We start from the raw sequence: 20383 nt of genomic DNA, 5'->3' as shown, positions 1-20383 counted from the left end.
CAGTTTCCTGCTGGTGCTCCCAGCAATGGATATACAGAGGCATACTGCAGAGGTGGCATATAAGCATATTGACTAGTAGACCACCTTGGATGCATTAGCAGGAATGAGGAATATAAATCCAACCAATAAATAGTTGTTAATTGAGCTGTTGTCCTCAACAATTCATTCTAACTATTCTTTTTTAAATATAATCTAGCAAAGAGATCTCGGGAAAAGCTGGGCAGTCAGTGCAAATGTTGTAGCGGAGGTGTCGGATGCCAGATGTTTTGGGACTACAACTCCCATAATCCCTAGCTAATCGGACCAGTGGTCAGGGATGATGGGAATTGTAGTCCCAAAACAGCTGGAGGGCCAAGTTTGGCCATGCCTGCTGTAGGCTATTAGCAGCCTAGCTCACTGAGTTCTGCATCAGATGGGAGTTTTTGAACGAGGCCCAAGGGCAGCCCCACACAGACCACGTTGCAGTAATCCAGTCTCTAGGTTACCATTACATGAATTGGGCCCCAAAGCCAAACAGAACCAATGTAGCTGCTGTAAATTTAATACAATAAGCTCCAAGCTTATTCCACTCAACAACCTGGAAGCCTCATTCTATAACAACCGAAGTGTCCAAACATTTTTCAAAGGCAATCTCGCCTAGAGCATTCTTGTGTCCTGTCTGGTTGTGAAGAATGCAAAAAATACCATGGCTAAATCATTGTATCTGTGGGTTCCTTTTCGCACAGCACTCTTTCAGGCATTTACCTTATCCAATCCCACAGAATGTATTCCTGATAGAAGAGTACTGCAAGGAAAAGCTGACCAGATGCAATATCTCACAATAATTTTGCTAGGATAGCCCTACTGTTAGGTAGAGTGAGCTGTTGCTATAGGCAGTAGGTGAGGACAGAGTTATGTGCCATGCAGCCTGTCTCCCTGTGCCTCAGATATGGCAGGCCTCTACCTCATCTCCTCTGTTGAAGTATGATTCAGCTACCAGCCTAGTCAGCTTTTCTACAGGGCACCATCTTATCCTTCACCCCCAGACAGCAAAATGTACTGAGCCAGCCTTGCAGCTCTGAAACAACACCATACTAAGCAGAGGATGAGGTAACAATGCACGCCTGGCCAAGGAATTTGCTCTAAAACTCAAGGTGCTTGCTTCCTCTGTTAAATGTGCACAATGGCATTTACTCTGCTTCCATGAACAGGCAAACAGTTGATTCCTGGAATTAAGCAGTTAAAATTCCATTTGCAGGTTGAGCCATTTATGTGTTGAACCTTTTAGGCTCACAGATATAAAACCACAAAAGAATGTTAGCTAAACCAAGCTATTTTTTATAATTATACTGTACCGTTTGTGAACCAATCTTCTTAAATATTGGGGAAAACATGCCTGAATCAAAGTAGGTGGGTTGTTCCAAGAGGCCAATAATTAACATCCTTGACAATTTTCAGCGTACTGTGAACTGCAATTGAAACGTAGATTGGAAGGAAATGTTTGTAGCAGACACACCCACTCACCAAGAGATTACCAGTTCGATTCTTTAGAGAGGTATCACACCTGATATCCTTTTAGGATAAAGGTCAGGAGATGTAGGTCTGGATTCTCCTTTCACTTAAACCCATACTAGTCTGGTACTACTTCACAAGATTAGCTTCTAGTTTATTGCAACATAAGAGAAGGGAGAATTGACGTAAATGGATTCAAGGCAATCAGTCCCTGAGAAAGAGGAAAATAATAATAATACTAGGCTTGCAGTTAATCTCCTGAGTATAATGTGTAGGATGGAAGCCGAATTCTGGTAAGGCAGAGACAATAGCAAACATTCCAATCTGGGATTTAGGTGCCTGCTACCTGTGACAGAAGCCCAATCCTCACTAAGGTGGTAAACCTGTGTCTTGGTTGTAGCATCTCAGATGGAGAGGGGGACACATAGAAATACAAATAAACCAGCATCATAAAAATCCATGCATATAGAAAATTAGATGTTACGAAGCTGGCTTATTCCTGATATCTAGGGCTGGATATTTATTGTTATCATATGGAGCACAATCTTGCGCGCCCCCACTTCCTTTCAGTTTAGCATTTCAATGAGCTGGAGGAGAAGACTATCAATGGTTACTAGCCATGATGGCTACGGTCTACCTCCATAGGTGGAGACAGCAATGCTTCCACAATGCTTCCAAGCACCAGTTGCTGGAAACCACAGAAGGGGAGAGTGCTCTTGTGCTCATGTCCTGTTTCCTGGGTTATCACAGGCATCTGGTTGGCCACAGAGAGAACAGGATGCTGGACGATATGGGCCGTTGACCTGATCCAGCAGGCTATTATTATGTTCTTAAATCTTATCTGGGAAGTTTGCACTGCAATAAAATAGCTGGCTAGCAAATACCATTCTCTCATTTGCCATGTATTTCTATGCCAGATTTTTAACCTCCCTTTTTGTCTCTTGTCAATAAAAAGAGAGACAGAGAAAGGCCCTGCCATTAGGCTTACGAAACTAAAAAAGACAAGACACACAAGAAAGGGGGAGTGAGAGAAAAAGGCAGAAGCGAGAGATCAGTTTATCAAGGCCAAAACAAAGTGATGATGTATAATGATTTATACCCAGTTTGAGCCAGGTTGATCTTTCCTGACTGGTGTTCTTGCTTGAATAGCAGTTGATAATTCTTTTGGCCAGTGGCGTGGGGCAAGGTGCTTTCCCCCTGTGCTTCTGTAATTCCAGGGCAACAGGTATATGAGACTACAGGCAAATTCTGCATCAACCGAGATCTTTTTGGTGATGTCATGCGCAGAGGACGCCCATCAAAAGTAATCAACTTAATCAAGTCATGTCCATTGATTTCAGTGGGAATACTTTGAATGTCATTTGGAACTTTGAAATGTGACAGCAATATGCAGTAGTCTACTAAGAAAGATTTTAATGGATATGGTATTTTAGGAAAGCTAAAGAACAATGTTGTTTGCCTAGAATTGCAGTGCTGGAAAGAATCTCAAGGATTATCCAGTTCAACCCCTACCACACTAAGACAGGAATCATTATACCTTAAGCAGCTCTGACAACTGTTTATCTAAGGCCTTCTTTTAAAAGTTCGTTGACAAGTTTCTATGACTTAAAACTTTCAGTTAGAAACCTTTGTTCTACATTTAATCTAATCTACTGTCGTTCTTGTAACACTGCTGCCTCTCCTTGGCAAAACAACAACAACAACAACAACAACAACAACAACGACAACAAGGACAACCACCACCCCAATTGCTTTCTAATTTGCTTATACTGAAGAAATGAACCTATGCTGCCAATTCTTGTAGTAGACCAGTATGAAGTAAGCAGCACATAAGCGGCACACAAAACACTACCAAACCATTCTACGTTCTAAATCTTATATTAATAATCCAATAATCCTTGTTCTCTCAATTTTTGGATTATTAATATAAGATTTAGAATGTAGAATGGTTTGGTAGTGTTTTGTGTGCCGCTTATGTGCTGCTTACTTCTAATTTGCTTATGGCAAATGTTTGAAAACTACTTTGTCCCCATAATCTCTTCCCTAGGTCCAGTATTAGGAATGCACCAGATATTCTGCAGTTTTGATTTTTGAGCTGAAAATGGAGGTTTTAGAGGGATAGAGGCTACCTGAGCCTCAAGCAACAACAATGGATCCAGAACTACCCCCAAGGTATGTACCTAGTCCATCAGAGGGAGTATAATGCCATCAAGAACAGGCACCTCCCCCATCCGTAAGGTCTAGGGAACCACCCACTAACAGTGCCTCAGTCTTATCTGGATTGAGCTTCAGTTTATTGGCTCTCATCCAGGCCATTATCAAGGCAAAACAACGGTCCAGCATATCTGCTGCCACACCTGCAGATGTAAAGGGTGCTTCCCCTTCCAGAACTACAATCCCCAGAGTTCCCTGTAGAGAGGGGTTGATTGTTGATCCTGGGACTTATAGCTCTGGGAGCAGAATAGGGATCTCTTAAGAGCTCTCAGCACTCTTTCCCCCCCCCCATAACATTTTATTAATTTTCCATAACTAAAACAAAGCAAACAACAATAAAAACAAAAACAAAACAAAACAAAACAGATTGACTCCACCCTATTCCCTTCCTTGATTCCATTGTATATCAATGTACTACATGTCCATTATAAAGTTTAAACCATTTGAATTACTTATTGTCCAGTCATAATAAAATTACAAGTATTCTCAAAACCCTGCCAATGTATTAACCTGTGTACATTGCTTATGTAGATATGCTGTAAAGTCCTTCCATTCTTCCTTAAATTCGTTGTCATCTCTTTCTCTTAATCTTACTGTCAGTTTTGCCATTTCAGCGTATTCCGTTAATTTAACTTGCCAATCTTCTTTAGCTGGGACACTTTCTTTTTTCTAACAGCTCCCAGCACTCTTAATAAACTACAGCTCTGTGATATGAATGTAGCCTTAGCCCACATTGAATATAACTACTGTTGCATACAATGCATTTTTTAAAATAAAAAAATCATATTTCTTTTTGGTCCTGCTTAGAGGCAGTGTTTCCTTGGCACCACTTTCCCCCTTGGCTTCTTCTTTATTCTTCCTGAATTAAAAGCACTGGTGATGATGGGCAATCAAGGAATGCACACTGAAGAGGGTGTCTGAGAGATAGTGGCATCTCCTAGGACAGAGAGAGAGGTTTTGGCTAAACGCAGAAAATGGAACATCCCAGGGCAAACTTAACTACAGTGGTACCTCGGGTTACAGATGCTTCTGGTTACAGACTCCACTTACCCAGAAATAGTACCTCGGGTTAAGAACTTTGCTTCAGGATGAGAACAGAAATCGCAATGCAGTGGTGCAGCAGCAGCGGGAGGCCCCATTAGCTAAAGTGGTACCTCAGGTTAAGAACAGTTTCAGGTTAAGAATGGACCTCCAGAACAAATTAAGTTCTTAACCCAAGGTACCACTGTAGTAGATTATGCTGGCTTGAAGATGAAAAGAAGTGTGCTTTAACGTCAAAAGTAAATACGTTCTCCTTTCAACATTATGATTTTTATTCACAGGATCTGCTTAGGCATACTTGGGTACAGTTCGTCTCCAAATTGTAATGTCTGGTTCAGGAATGAACCACTGCATTCTCATGATTCAGAATTTTCATATTGGAGGGGGGGCAGTGTCTTCTGATACTGCTCAGCTTTGTATTTAACAACTCACCTGGTTGCCATAAGCAACAAGGAATTCCATGCAGCCAAGTGACCGGACTGGCAGAAGAGGGATGGATCACTCGCTTGCTTCTCTGCCAGCAAACTTGGTTTCTGTGTCTGCCATAAAGGAAGGCCAGACCTGTTGCTCAAAAGGAGAGGGCTCCCCTATAATATTCGGTGCACTCCTATCCATGTCTCCGCAGAAGTAAGTCTTATTGAATTCAATGGAGCTTACTCTCATGTAAGTGGGGTTAGAAGAGCAGCCTTAAGCAATCAATAATTTTTCCTTGCCACAAATGTTGTTGCTCAAGTAGGAAATATTAATATTCTGATAGAAGTCCATTGTATGCATCTGTTTCCTCTGGATGATACATAATCAAGTCATGCAAATGGCTCATGACTTAGCACTCAACTTCTTACAAAAGTAACTTCCAAAGCTTGCAGCAAATACAGGAGCATGGAGAGCACTGGGAAAACCCTCCACTCCCCCCCCTTTTTTTTTTTGACAGCCAGCAATTTAATTATGTTAGGGACATTTTAGATATTAGCTACTGAACATAAAGTAAAGGTAAAGGTACCCCTGCCCGTACGGGCCAGTGTTGACAGACTCTAGGGTTGTGCGCTCATCTCACTCTAAAGGCCGGGAGCCAGCGCTGTCCGCAGACACTTCCGGGTCACGTGGCCAGCGTGACGAAGCTGCTCCGGCGAACCGGCACCAGAGCAGCACACGGAAACGCCATTTACCTTCCCGCTTATAAAGCGGTACCTATTTATCTACTTGCACTTAGGTGTGCTTTCGAACTGCTAGGTGGGCAGGAGCTGGGACCGAACGACGGGAGCTCACCCCGCCGCGGGGATTCGAACCGCCGACCATGCGATCGGCAAGTCCTAGGCGCTGAGGTTTTACCCACAGCACCACCCGCGTCCCTGCTACTGAACATACTAGCCTCCAATTTACCAACGGAAACAAGAGCTCTTTTAGATCAGACCAAGAGCCAACCAGGCAAACAACATCCCTGCCATTATTGCTAGTCTGCCATTTGCCACTCTTGCTTTGGCCACCCAGCACAATCATTTGCCAGCAGGAGGCAGCTCTCATATTATCTATCAGATTATTTTAACATGTCACAAAAAGATGCCTAACTCTGTTCCCAGCCATTCTGAAATGACATGCGGCAACTGTTTTGCACAGCGTTGATTCTGTTAGCTGCCTTGAGCATGCTAATGGAAAGGTGGTGTGTCAAGCAAGGAAATAAATAAACAAATACGAAGAAAAAGGAGAATTGTGAATTCATAGGAATGCAACATCTAAGGTTGTAAAATCTTGCTCTGTTAAAATAAATGGATGTTTTGTTTTTGTCTTGAGCACACACATGACGGCTCCCTATTAGAGCAAAAATCCTTATGATCACTTAGCAACGATTTTGCCAGATTTACCCCTGCTTTTAACCACTTTTTTGCAATGATCTCGAAAGATGCCAATGAGAGCAAATATCAGCCGCTGCAAACCAAACTACCGTGTGCAAACCCGCAGTCTGTTAAAATTGAACTGTAAACTTTCCCCTACATGCCAATGCCCTTCTGCATTTGGAATCTTTGCCAATACTTTTGTTTTTGTTTGTTCAAAGGATCTCATCTGCTGTCACTGTGACTACCTTACAGTTCAGCTCCTGAACACCTGCTGAAGTGAACCTGTCACGCCAGAAATGTTTTGAAGGTTAGGCAATCTCCATTCAGTGAATGGCAAGCACTTGGGTCCTGTTTCCTCTCTACCTTTCAACATAACGAAAAGACAATTGGATAACTGACTGTACAGAGATATTTGCCAACCGAAATGTTATTCCAGCAAGTTTAATCAAGTCATTTTGAATAGCAAAGAATGAGCGTATTTCTGGCAAAAACAAAATGAAAGTATTAAACAATTTACCAGATTGAATTGCAATATTGCGAGTCCATGAAAATTATTTCATAATTCTGCCCAGTCAATAAAATGGAAGAATAAATAATCTATAATATAGTCTTTACTTTCTTTGTAGCTTAAGTGTGGGAAATTACTGATGATTTGCACAATTTCAATACCCGTACCCAATGAAATACTAGATCAATGGGTACTTAGTATAGTAATGACTGTCTTGGGTCCCATTGATTTCCCCCAATTTGCTGTGCTGAAGGGGGTTTGGATGGGGCAGAGGTGTTCTTCCACCTAACCCTGCCTGGTTCTGCCCCTCTCCCCTCTGTTGGTGGGGAAATCCTGCCCTATTGGAACCATGGGGGGGGGATCGATTCAGTTCACAATGATAGGTAAACCTACTACTTCACACATGTTGAGACCAAATATGCAAGCCAAGGCACAGCCATCCTTCAAAATCTGCACTAATCTGAATTCTTCCATGCAGTTCTCCAGACAGGTAATACGGTAGAAATAAATAAATACATGTATTACAATAGAATGCATATATTTGTGAAGACAGCATAATAAATGCTTTCTATTAGGCCAAGTTGCTTTGCAAAAAGGTATATATTGGGCAAAATCAGAAAGATGTGTATATTAGAAGAAATTCACACTACAATGCTGATGTTCTATACCTGTTGTTAGCCACTCTGAGCCCGGTTTTGGCCAGGGAGGGCGGGATACAAATAAAAAATTATTATTATTATTATGAGTTTTCATGAGGACTTTTTCATTATTAAAAAAATTACAGACTGATGTGGAAATGTGGAAAACTAAACTTAAGACTGGAAAAATGAGAAAGTGGGAGTAAACAAAATGGACAGATGCATCTATCCCTAACAATGTCATAAAGGACATCTATGCACATCAACTGCTGTAGCTAGGAACAGAACCTCCATATATAGAAGCAATAAAGGTAAAGGTACCCCTGAATGTTAGGTCCAGTCGTGGACAACTCTGGGGTTGTGGCGCTCATCTTGCTCTATAGGCTGAGGGAGCCGGTGTACAGCTTCCGGGTCATGTGGCCAGCATGACTAAGCCGCTTCTGGCGACCCACAGCAGCGCACGGAAACGCCATTTACCTTCCTGCCGGAGCGGTACCTATTTATCTACTTGCACTTGACGTGCTTTCGAACTGCTAGGTGGGCAGGAGCAGGGATGGAGCAACGGGAGCTCACCCCGTTGCAGGGATTCAAACCGCCGACCTTCTGATTGGCAAGGTCTAGGCTCTGTGGTTTAGACCACAGCGCCACCCGGGTCCCTATAGAAGCAATATACCCCATAAATAAAGAGCATTTTGTCACTGTTTACAATTAAGCTTTAAGGGATGTTTGTTAATTGTTGTGGTATTATCTTTGTTGTTTACTGTCTTAGGCTCTATGGAGGAATGGTGGGATAGAATAATTTTAAATAAAATACCACCAGTGGAGGACCTTGGGGTCTCAAATTTTAGTGGTGCCCTGTGCGATGACAAAATGTGGTGCCCCCCATCTTCCATTCTACATGATTGTTGTGATGCCCCCTGTGGCGCTCCCAAGGCTCTACACCCCATAACCCACCTCTGACACTGCTGCTACTAATTATTTTTATCTCTATACATTACTGAATCCATGCAGTGTTTAAAAACAATTAAGGATCCAGCACTTTGACTTGGGCTTGGAAGCAGAAGCCAGTGCAGTTTTATAAGAAAGGGCAACATACGGATGATATCCAACCATAACCTGTGCATGAGTAGACCAATTGAAAATCATGGTAGATTCACTGAAATGGATGGGCTTAAGTTGCTTAGCTCCATCCAATGGGCTTATTCTGAGTATAACATAGCTGGACAGTGGCGTAGCGTGGGTTGTCAGCACCCGGGGCAAGGCAAGTAATTTGCGCCCCCTAACCCGTGGATTTGCGCCCCCTAACCCGTGGATTTGTGCCCCCTAACCCATGGATTTGCCCTAACCCCAGATGTTGCGCCCGGTGCGGCCCGCCCCCCCTGCACCCCCCACGCTACGCCACTGTAGCTGGATATTACACTGTGCTCTGAATGGCGCTTGGTCAACAATGGCCAAATGGAAGTCTTCAAAGACAGTCCCATATATAACACATTAAAGCACAGCAGTCTAACTGGTATGTTATCAGGATGTGGCCCACAGGAGCTGAGCTTCTCTATCCAGGAGAGGGCCCCCTTCCTGTTGAACTTCCAGCACTTACTGAAGACTTCCTTTCAATGTTTTTTGGATGGTTTTTTGTGTGTGGCAAAAGATACTTCATGCCACCAATGCCATTTGAACACACTAAGACAGAATTGGATTAAAAAGCACTCCAATGCTGCAAACCTGATCTTTAAAGTGGAAAACACATAACCCACCCCCCCAAGGATAGGTGAACCACCAGGATGTAATGTCCAGTGGCGAAAAATAGCTAAAAAGAAAGGAAATTGGAGTGAAAAAATGCTCCCCTCATGTATTGACACCCAAAATCTCAGAGGTTTTCACATCCCCTTTAAGCCTCAGTTGACTAGCCCTTGAGCACCACAGATGTCAACTTTTCCCTTTTCTTGCGAGGAATCCTATTTGGAATAAGGGAATTTCCCTTAAAAAAAGGGAAATGTTGACAGCTATGTTGAGCACACAGCTCCTCTGTGCAACGCCAGGATGCAATTAGATTTGACAGTTGTCAGCCGCAAAACAGGCCCTGCCAATTGCCTATAAAGCAGCAGTGATTTTATTTATTTATATTTATTTTGTTTTTAGATATGATGTTGCCTGACGTGCTTAGCTGAGGAAGAAAAATTATTCACACGATCACCAAATCCTGTTAATGACGAGGTTCAAATGTACAAAAGTTGCATCAAGAGGTGAGCACACAGCGACTTCTTTCGGAGGCTGCAACTTCTGTGACTCCTATCGCTTTGGGTTAGATTGCTACGGATTTTGGCTGTTACGCGGAACTCCGCAAATGCTTTTGATCCATTTTATCTTGCAACGTAGCAAAGAAATGTTGCAATAAGAAACACCAACAAAGATCCGAAAATCTTAAGCTCTGGATTACCATATTGTGTTCTCCTGCCATTCAATGCATCAGACAAAGGCCTTGGTGTTCAAAGTAAAAGGAAGGGAGAAAGGAAGGGGAAAGAAAAAGTAAGTAAGAAAGAAACTGGTCACAGAAAGTGCAGAACACAAAGTCAATAATATTCTTCCACATCTTTCCTCTTTTCACAGACTGGATGTTAAAAGAGTTGCAGCAATTAGGCTTTTGTTAATTACCAGCTGTTGAAACAGATGTGTTGACTGTCCTTATTAGCTCACAGCTGGGACAGGAGAACAACTGATGCTCACTAAAACCAACAGCCAGCTGTTTTGCAGTAATTATCTCCTATAAATAATACAGGTGATAAATGCAGTAAAGCTTGGTTGGGGAGTTTCAATAACAAAAGCACAGTTACTACATATATGTTCAATTTAAGTTTCAGATTCCCCCATCCTAAATATTTGTGCTGGCATACCTTCTTGGAAGGTTTATAATGTTACACTGGTGCAGCAGTTAGCATATTGCATTCTACCTAAACATGTATTTGCTGCTCCAGCAGGCCTCAAAATTCTCTCAACGTGGCGGCATGTGTGCATCAACTATAAACTTATAAGGATGGTTTGTTCTAGCTGCTTCTGTGTTGATCCAGAAAAAGTGAGATCCAAAGTAAGAAATATTACCTCTAATACTGAATTTTATTATGCTTGTGCAACAAGATTCAGTTTGAGTTTAACAAAACTCTGATGAAGTGTCCTGAGTGTCTTAAATGTTTGCCTACTCTTGTAGTGCATTAACACCCCAGTAAAACATACCACTTTACATCCCCTTCCTTTCTGTGGTAAATATATATTCTTCAAATGCCTATAGAGGGCTTGCCGTGTCATATTTCTCTTTATTATATTTTACCATGATTTGGAATAGCCTTAAGTTGTATGTGTGTGAGAATTCACAAGTCATACAATATGAAATAAAAGCAATATATTCTAGGGAAATGAGCAAATATGTCTTTTCATCTCAGCGCATTTGGTTCAGCCCCATAAACAACCAACTGCTTATTTAACTTGCTTATTTTAAGACATATTTTTGACATATACCAAAAGTGGAAATAATCTGAAATTTCTGACATCAAGTTGATAAATGTTACAACACAGGATACAATTTTCCAAATAAGCAAATGATGGAAATATGTATTTTTTCTACTGCTTAAAATTTTAAAATAACCTCATATCCAGGTAACAGTCAATACTGAAAATCTGATAAAGTTGACATTCACACATGAATGCTGTTAAACCTAAAGATGAATGTTATGAATGTCAAAAACAGAGGTGTCCCCACTTTTAGGATATACATACTGATGTGCATGTCAGAATACACCAGCACTTTCCTTAGTTTTCAGTTTTTAACATTATTTGTCTGTTACTAACTTCCACTTGAAATGTCTTTTAGTCATGACATTTTGGGTGTTCAATGTATCATTCAGATTTCCTTATGTGTGGGATAACAATATGCTTGAAAATAAGTCAGAATATCTGAAATAATATTAACATAGATGATCATGTGGTTGTTTATATATTGATTCTTGACGTTATTCCAAATATTTTGTTATTAAAACTCATTAAGATGCGTTAGAAAAAAGAAAGCAATGTAAAATAGAAATTTTGATTCTCTTATGTAAGCAAAGCTGTGCATCACAACCCAACAAAGGACAAGTCTACAGGAATTTAAGTCTATCCACTAATTAGTTCACATTAAAGACACCATCTTACTGAAAACAAGGATTAAGGCAGGCTGAATATTCACCCTTTCATGTCCTTCCTTCCTTATGTCTTGGGTAGAATCACCATAAAAAGCCTGTTCAGCCAGCTTTTAAGTAGAGAAGCTTGACAATAATCAAGTCTCTGTTCATTAAGAGGGACAATATCAATTAAGAGACATTACAGGGCAAGCAAACAAATAAAAAAGCCAGCCCGAGCAGCCCACACAATGCCCATGAAAGTGGATTTCTAACACTGATGTGTTTTAAATTTTATAAATAAAATTTAAAGCAAAGTTCATTATTTTGTATCTCAAAGCCCTGAGTGAAACACATACCCATTCTCAACCTGCAAACACAAAGGAAATGAATTATCTTAGTGCCTAGAGAATTCCATTTCTGAGCTGACCAATAAAGGTAAACAAGAAATAATGCTTCTTAAGGAATTATAACTTGATATATTGGGTTGTCTATGCACCATTTCATTGTTAATACGACTTGGAGCAAAAGAAATCCAAAATTTGTAACAAGTTTCAGTTTGAGAGATAATGCCTTTCCCCACAAAGCTACTCCCCCCCCTTGCCCAGCATCATCTTTAGAAATTGGTGCTATCTTTAGTTATTTGGTGCTACTTTATGTGAATATGGCAAGAAGACAACAGTAAGGCCTTGTAGAATGTAAAGCAGGTCTCACCAGAATTTGCTATCAGTGATGAACGTTACCAAAATAATAGATATAATCTAGAGATAGGTTTGTCTGCTATATTTGTAGCTGAACACAAAACGGAAACTTTCACTAAACTATGTTTGACACTTCTAAGCAAGTCTTCCATCCCTCTTATCGGGAAGAAGACAGCTTAGGAAAAAATAGTAGGGAGAAACCTATTTTATCGACTTCACATAATTGGATTAACTAATCTGTAATACATCTGACAATCCTTTTGAACGTGCAATCTAGGTTGGCAAAGGGTGATCTCACCCTTCCCTGATTCTTCTGACTTTTAGTATTTTTTATTGTGGCCATGCTGATCCACACTGGAAAACATATATGCAAAACCAGGGAATGGTAGTGAGCAATCTGGGAAAAAACACACAGATTGATTCCTTTAGTCCAAAATTTATTTCTGGAAATTGCTGTCATACTCAGTTTCATGCAATGAAAGCAACACAGACTATGCCTACATACAGAATTTGGACATTTTGGAAGTCCAGCTAAAATATCTAGATGTGCAGCCATATCTTGAGTAACCTATAACTTGATTTTGGCCACTGATTTAAAGCAACTGATCTTAGCTATATAGCTACTTTGAATTTGCCTCAGCTGAAAGTGGGAAATCCATTTACACGTTTAAAATATAGGTTAGTTATCCTAAATTCACACAGAGCAAGAAGATATTCCATATTCTGTTTTTATGTGTCTTCAAGGACTTCTGGCTTGTCAGACTGCAATGCAAACAAAAATTCTTCAGCATTCAGACAAGAAGAACATGATTTTTTTTTTATTCCCCCAATCATTTCAGATAAGTAATATTTACTAGACTTAGGTGGGAGGAATTGAGACCTAGTTTTATTATATTTCTGCATTGTTTGTAAATGCTGACATGGTATGATCCACACCTACAACACAAAAGTTAATGGGGAAATGAAATAGATTTTAACGGTGATGTGTTCGTAATGTTGCCCATATTTATGCCACATGCAAACCACACACACACTTTTTGTCTGTCAAGTATATTGTATATTACCTGCTAATGTGCAATTTTAACTTGTGTCAAGTCATGGTCAGAGTACGAGGGCACAGGTGGTTTTTGTAATACACAAAGGCAGAATAGGAACAGAATTCTAATAAAATTCTAAACCGCCACAAGCTGTCTATCACAGTTCCTTCCTGATATATCTCATAAAATACTGGCAAATGTTCCAATTGAGCTACCCAACAAAATTCACCTGGCAACAGTTGCATTGAAACAAAGTTACTGCAGCAACAAGAAACGTCACGGCGTTAATAATTGACATGCAAAGAATGAAACGGTGAGCAAGGGATAAAGAGCACAAAGGAAAGATTTCAGTATAAACTTATCCCAGCCAGTAATCAATCAAATGGAGGTTGAAAAGGGGTTTGGTTAAGTCGCATGCTAAAATGGAAGCAAATTTCAATATTTTATTATTAACTGCCTTTTTATCATGGTTCAAAGAAGGTAGCGGCACTCAAAATGTTGAATTTCATTGGAACATGAAATGAAGAATGTCAGAAGGGAACCCCCACTAATTTCTTTATTTCCTCAACTGCTGTGATCAAGAAAACTCAAGGTAGTGCCAAAACAGTAGCACCAACTGTTTAGTGTTTCTAAGGAAATGGAAAAAAAGTGGTTGAGTCAGAGTTTAAAGGTGAAAGCAGGAATAAGCAGTGGGTTCCTGGGTTTCAATCAATCTATCAAAAGTCACTCCTTTCTGGGAAAGGTGAAATATCCCAGTGACACTGTTTAGATTAATGCGATTTGCATGACTTATCAACAACCTTGGGCAAATTTTGCTGTTGAGTTAACATCCATGACGACTATTGCTGGTAGCATTACAGCACAGGATTCTTAAGAAGCCAAACTTAACAAAGCCAAGACTGAGCAAAAGAGGAATCACACCAGGTGTGGGATGCTGGTGGTAGCGACTCTTTGTTCGTCTGGTACATAAACACACACAAAAATATTAGTTCCCAGGGTTCCAATTACACTACTCACCCCCGCTTTGTTAAATAATTGCAAAAGCGCGAGTAAGCGCATCGCGTCAAAGGTAGCTGCACACTTTCCCCTGGAAAAATCAGAACATGAGAATATATAAATGAGAATATTAAAACGAGATTAAATGGATTCGAGGGCTCTACGCTATTATTTGTAAGATCCTAGGCTTGAAGATTCAGCCCCCTAATACAGAGCACATTGGTTACAGCACTCCTCTTACAGCTAACCCCCCACCCAGCGTATCGATTTAAATTATGTCAAGATTATTTATATAGAATGCTCCATGGAACTGGATTCTTTGATTCTGCATGAAAAACTGCTAATTGAAGCACTTTCCAGTCTCTGTTCTCCCCACCTGATAAGATCTGTTCTTTGATTTTTCAAAAACAAACCCTAACAGGCAACGAAGAGGTTGGCCGACTATTAAAAAGGTAAATCTTACAAAAGGAGATTAATAACTCATTGGGTTTTAAATTTAAGCTGAACATATTAAATAGTATAAACCAAGCTCATTTCCTGCTCCTTGCAGGGACCCGCTAGTTTTTGCTTTGCTTCCAATCAATATTTTCCTGATAGCTTTACGTGCAGGTAGAATGAATGAATCCATTCGCAACTATTCCCCCCCCCCCATTATTAGTAAAAAGTAAGAATCCTGTTCAACATGAGTGTCAGGTTTCTGTTGGGCTTTACTGGTATTTCAGGCTGAAAGACGGACACCACTATCACTTTGATCACAGCAATTTCACAGGACTATTTTTATCATTCCCAGAGAAATGTGCTACTAAATAGAGAAGTCATTTAACGTGAACTATTTATCAGTACAGGAAAGCAGTATGCTCAAATTTATTTCCTTATGCAAGCTTTCCCCAAATCTAGATTTCAAAATTTCATTTTGAAGTGATTATTTCCATGTCTCTTTCGCAACCAAGAACACAGGAGAACAATTCCTCACTTTAAATAATAGCATCCTATCAGTGGAACTCTCCAGCAAAAGCAGTTAAGCCATTGCCCACTCTGTAGAATTGGTGACACCTCAAGTTGTAAGTCAAATCTTCGAAAAAGACAGAGATATTTCTACAGAATAAATATAAAAGCCCATTCCGAGTCAAGTAAGGAACTTTCAGCATCTTTTAGACTATAAAGCTTGTTCCTTTTAATATATTCACTATACAGTGCCTAGTCGTTGTAACACTGTACAAATAATCATTATAATTAACATTATAGGCCACATATCTAGTATAATTCTAATGTTTAAGCATTGTATAGAATTTTGGTTCTTTTTTAGTGGGGGGGGGACCTGTCACTATCACTAATTTAGCACCAATATACCGTACTTGCTAATAACAAGTATTATATGGAACCTCAAACCTACATGTATTTATTGATTCTAATGAAATGTACTTCAAAGTAACCGTATTGAGGATGTAATTTAGCTCTTCAATGTGATCTTATGCACATTTGCTCTGAAGTAAGTCGCACTGTCATCATTGGGGCTTAGTATTTTGGATTGCAGTTCTGGAATGATACACTTAGGTTTTGAAACTTGCTGCTGCAAAAAGACTGAAACCATTAGCCAGAGAGGGAACAGAAAGCCACATTAATGATGTTGTGGGCGAGAGTCGAGAATATGTGACACAGCTAAATGCAAGCATATAAATGGTGATAAATGTATGTTCCATTGATTTCAGTTCCCACACACCTCGTCAAAATCAACAGGATTTTAACAAGTTTCTTAATTTAACAATGTTCCTTAATTAATTAAATTTAATTAAAGCCTGCTGAGGTTTTTCCTGTAGCCTCTTATGCACAATGTTTCTTGGCCAAGCTTTCCAGCATGAACATTCTCGAAAGCAGAGATGAAGGACCTGCAGCCTTCCAGATCATGGGTAGGCAAACTAAGGCCCGGGGGCCGGATCCGGCCCAATCGCCTTCTAAATCCTGCCCATGGACAGTCCCGGAATCAGTGTGTTTTTACATGAGTCCTTTTATTTAAAATGCATCTCTGGGTTATTTGTGGGGCCTGCCTGGTGTTTTTACACTAGTAGGATGTGTGCTTTTATTTAAAATGCATCTCTGGGTTATTTGTAGGGCATGGGAATTCGTTCATTTCCCCCCACCCCCCCCAAAAAATATAGTTCGGCCCCCCACAAGGTCCGAGGGACAGTGGACGGGCCTGCTGCTGAAAAGGTTTAGTGACCCCTGTTCCAGATGTTCTCAGGCCCCAACTCCCATCAGCCTCAGCCACCATGGCTAGTGATCAGGGTGATGGAAGTTCTAGCTGAATAACATCTGGAGAGTTACGGTGTTCCCCATCCTTCATCTAAAGCATAAGGTCATAGGCAACAAAACAACCAACCTCAACTATTTTCCTTTCCTGTGCAGGAGCAGGAGCAACAGCCGGATGTGGGGGGACAGGAGAAGGGAAGTTTGTCTGTCTGTAGGGTGGGGTGCTTGGAAGGGCCATGGAGGGAACCTGGAATTTCCAGAGTATTTTTTTAAAAAAAATATTCTTTAGAAGCTTTGGCAAATCCCAAAAGTTCTTCTTTTTGCAAGCCCAGCTTGTGTAGTATGAAAGGTGGTGGACTCTCCTTCAGTGGAGGTTTCTCGACAGAGGTTGGCTGGCTGATTGCTGGGGATTATTGGGCTGTGATTTCTGCATTGGAGCGGGATGGATTGAGTGACCCGTGGGGGTACCTTCCCATTCTATGAACTCAAAATCTGAGGCTGCAGAAACCATCTTGGCTGTGAGTTCTGGGAGAGCCAGTGTGGTGTAGTGGTTAAGAGCGGTGGACTCGTAATTTGGTGAACTGGGTTTGCATCTCCACTCCTCCACATGCAGCTGCTGGGTGACCTTGGGCTAGTCACACTTCTCTGAAGTCTCTCAGCCCCACTCACCTCACAGGGTGTTTGTTGTGGGGGAGGAAGGGAAAGGAGAATGTTAGCCACTTTGAGTCTCCTTAGGGTAGCGATAAAGCGAGATATAAAATCCAAACTCCTCTTCTTCTACTTCCTGCCTTGCTGGACTCCACCTGCAGAAGCTGAGGCCGCCGAGCAGACACATGGGTTGTGGTTTTGTTTAGGGGGCGTTGTTGCGGACTTTGGTAATTATGGATGTTGGTACACCTGTCTTTTTAGATATGATGATTTATGTGGAAACATTTCAACTTTGTTGTGTACTTTTTGATGTGTTTTATTTATTGTTTATGACTACTTTCGTTATTTGTAATGTTGTACCTTCAGCATGGTTTTAACGATGGAAAAGCGACACGCAAATAAAATGACAATCGATTTAGGACACATGTGACTGATTAAAAACATTTTCAAAAACAACAAATATTTCAAGACACCTTCTATTTGAAGCTTTTTCTTTTGAAAATATATAGTCTTCTAATCTCTCTCATATCATCTAAAAAGACAAACTGTTAAAGGTTAATTCATGAAGTAGGTGCTCTACAGTACAGGATATCTTTCCCTACTGATTAAGGTTTTATGGTTAAGATATAAATACCTGTTTACCATATTTCCCTGTATTTGTTTCCATTTGAGTTATGAGGCATAATATCAGTCCTTTGACTGCTTAATGATCAACAGTCATGAGATATGACCAATCATACATTGCTCTATCTCAAACTCTTCCATTCATTCAAGTGAGCAACTATTCTTTAACAACTCATTTAATCTCCTCATCAGAGTGATAACCATATCACATTATTAGAGCAGAAGTGGTTCCTGCCAGACGGAAAGGAAACAGATTAAAAAGAAGGGTGCGTTTAATTCGAGACATGCAGGAAATTGGAATTATTTCCCATGACTTGAATAGAAACATGCAGCGGAAAGGCAAATGAAAATTTAACCAGGGCTGCATGTAGTATAACCACTTGGCAAGCTGGTCAACTGTAAATGTTGAGGAGAACTGTACTATTTCTCTGCTTCTCCACTTTTCTGAGCAGGTGAGAGAATGTGCACTAAGACACTCTTCACTGCTTGGCAAGATGTTTACTTATAATTACCTGGTAAGTTGGCACTTGTTAAATTGCCAACTATACAGTATTCACTTGATGAAAACCAGTAACTGAGAAAATACATCCAGGTTTTGATCTAACTAAGCTGTGATTCTCCAGATGTTGACTGGCTACAATTCTATTAACCCCTGACCATTAGCCATGGTGGCAGTTGTGGTACAGCAACATCTGTGGAGGGGTCAAAGGTTAGCTACATGTATTCTTGAATGAAAAGCACAAGAGATATGAACTACACTTAGAAAGGAATAAACAAATGCACAAATATAGGATGGGGGACACCTAGCTTGATATTAGCACACACAAAAAGGATCTAAGGGTCTTAGTAGACCACGATCTTAACATGAATCAACTGTGTGATGCAGTAGCAGCAAAAAAAAAAGGGGGGGGGAAGAGAGCAAATGCTATTCCAGGCTGCATCAACAGAAATCTAGTGTCCAGATCAAGGGAAGTAATGGGACCCCTTTATTCTGCCTTGCTCAGACTCCATCTGCAGTATTGTGTCCAGTTCTGGGCGCCACAATTTAAGAAGCGTATTTACAAGCTGGAACATGTGCAGAGGAGGGTGGCCAAGATGATAAAGGGTCTGGAAACCAAGCCATGGTGACTTACCCCTTTTTATCTGAGGGCCACATTCATCCTTGGCATTCATCTGGGGTTCACATGCCAGTGGTGGGATTGGCCAAAAGTGGGTGTGCCACCTCTCTCTCTCTCTCTCTCTCTCTCTCTCTCTCTCTCTCTCACGTTTTTCTATGCATAGAACACGAAGGGCATATATAGGCAGCCCACCTCTTCAGCTGATTGATACAGACCAACTGACATGGGGGCTATCACCCCTTCTCCACCTACCCAGTGATCAATCTGATGACCAGGGAGAAAGCAATGTGGATCCCCATCAGGGCACTCACAGCTCTGTCAGCCGCAGCACTAATTATACAGTACTTTACATTTCCCCTTTTTGCTACAGCTACAAAAATCAGTGGGGTCTTGGGCAGGGGACAGAATTCCTTGGGTGGCTACATTGCCCCCCCCCCAACTGGGGAGAGCCATTCATTACAAGCAAATGTATACTGATAATATAATGAGATGATACAGGTTGATACTCTTACTTTATATAAATTATTTCAAAAATTATAATGAGTACATGCTTAAAATACACTGAGGATTAATGAGGAAATATTTGGGCATGCTCCAGAAAGCTTATCAGGAAGGGCTGGTCCATATAAGACAATTTCCCCCAACAATTTCCCCTTTGGATATTATGGACTACAACTTGCATCAGTCCAGCCAATGGTTGGGGATGATGGGAATTGCAGTCTAAAACATCTGAATGACCCCAGGTTGGGAGCAGGTATCAACTCCATCTTCTCTTTTAGCGACAGTGCCAAAATTTGGAAATTGGGTTGGGAAATGATTCCCCCAGCTCAGAAAACATAAAGCAATTAGAAACTGAGTGCAAACTGTCTCTGAAGTTTGAGCCTGGCTCTTAATGGCTTTTCCAGGAACTAGCCCTCTCCCCAGCCCAACTTTCAAATTACCAGCTGTACACAAAAGTTCTTTCTTTTCTGAAGCAACAGTATTAGGATAACACCTTCATTAGGACCAGCTAAAATGCCACAAATGCCCAGATTGTAAATAAGATGTTTTTAAAAGCATACGTTGCTCACATTTCAACTATTTGTAGGAAGGAATAAAAAACATTTAACAAAAGTAAGATCAAAATATTTTGAAACAAGG

At 40.7% G+C, this 20383-nt stretch overlaps 1 protein-coding gene across 4 annotated transcripts in view; it reads right to left on the bottom strand.

The window, feature by feature from the left end:
• The window catches only part of MIPOL1 (mirror-image polydactyly 1), a 187970-nt gene that overhangs the window by 56040 nt on the left and 111547 nt on the right, over positions 1–20383 (bottom strand). The gene's annotated exons all lie outside the window — the stretch shown is intronic.

The sequence above is a fragment of the Podarcis filfolensis genome, assembly GCF_964270895.1.
Source record: "Podarcis filfolensis genome assembly, chromosome: 1".
NCBI lineage: Eukaryota > Metazoa > Chordata > Lepidosauria > Squamata > Lacertidae > Podarcis > Podarcis filfolensis.
This window is presented reverse-complemented; position numbering and strand designations above follow the sequence as displayed.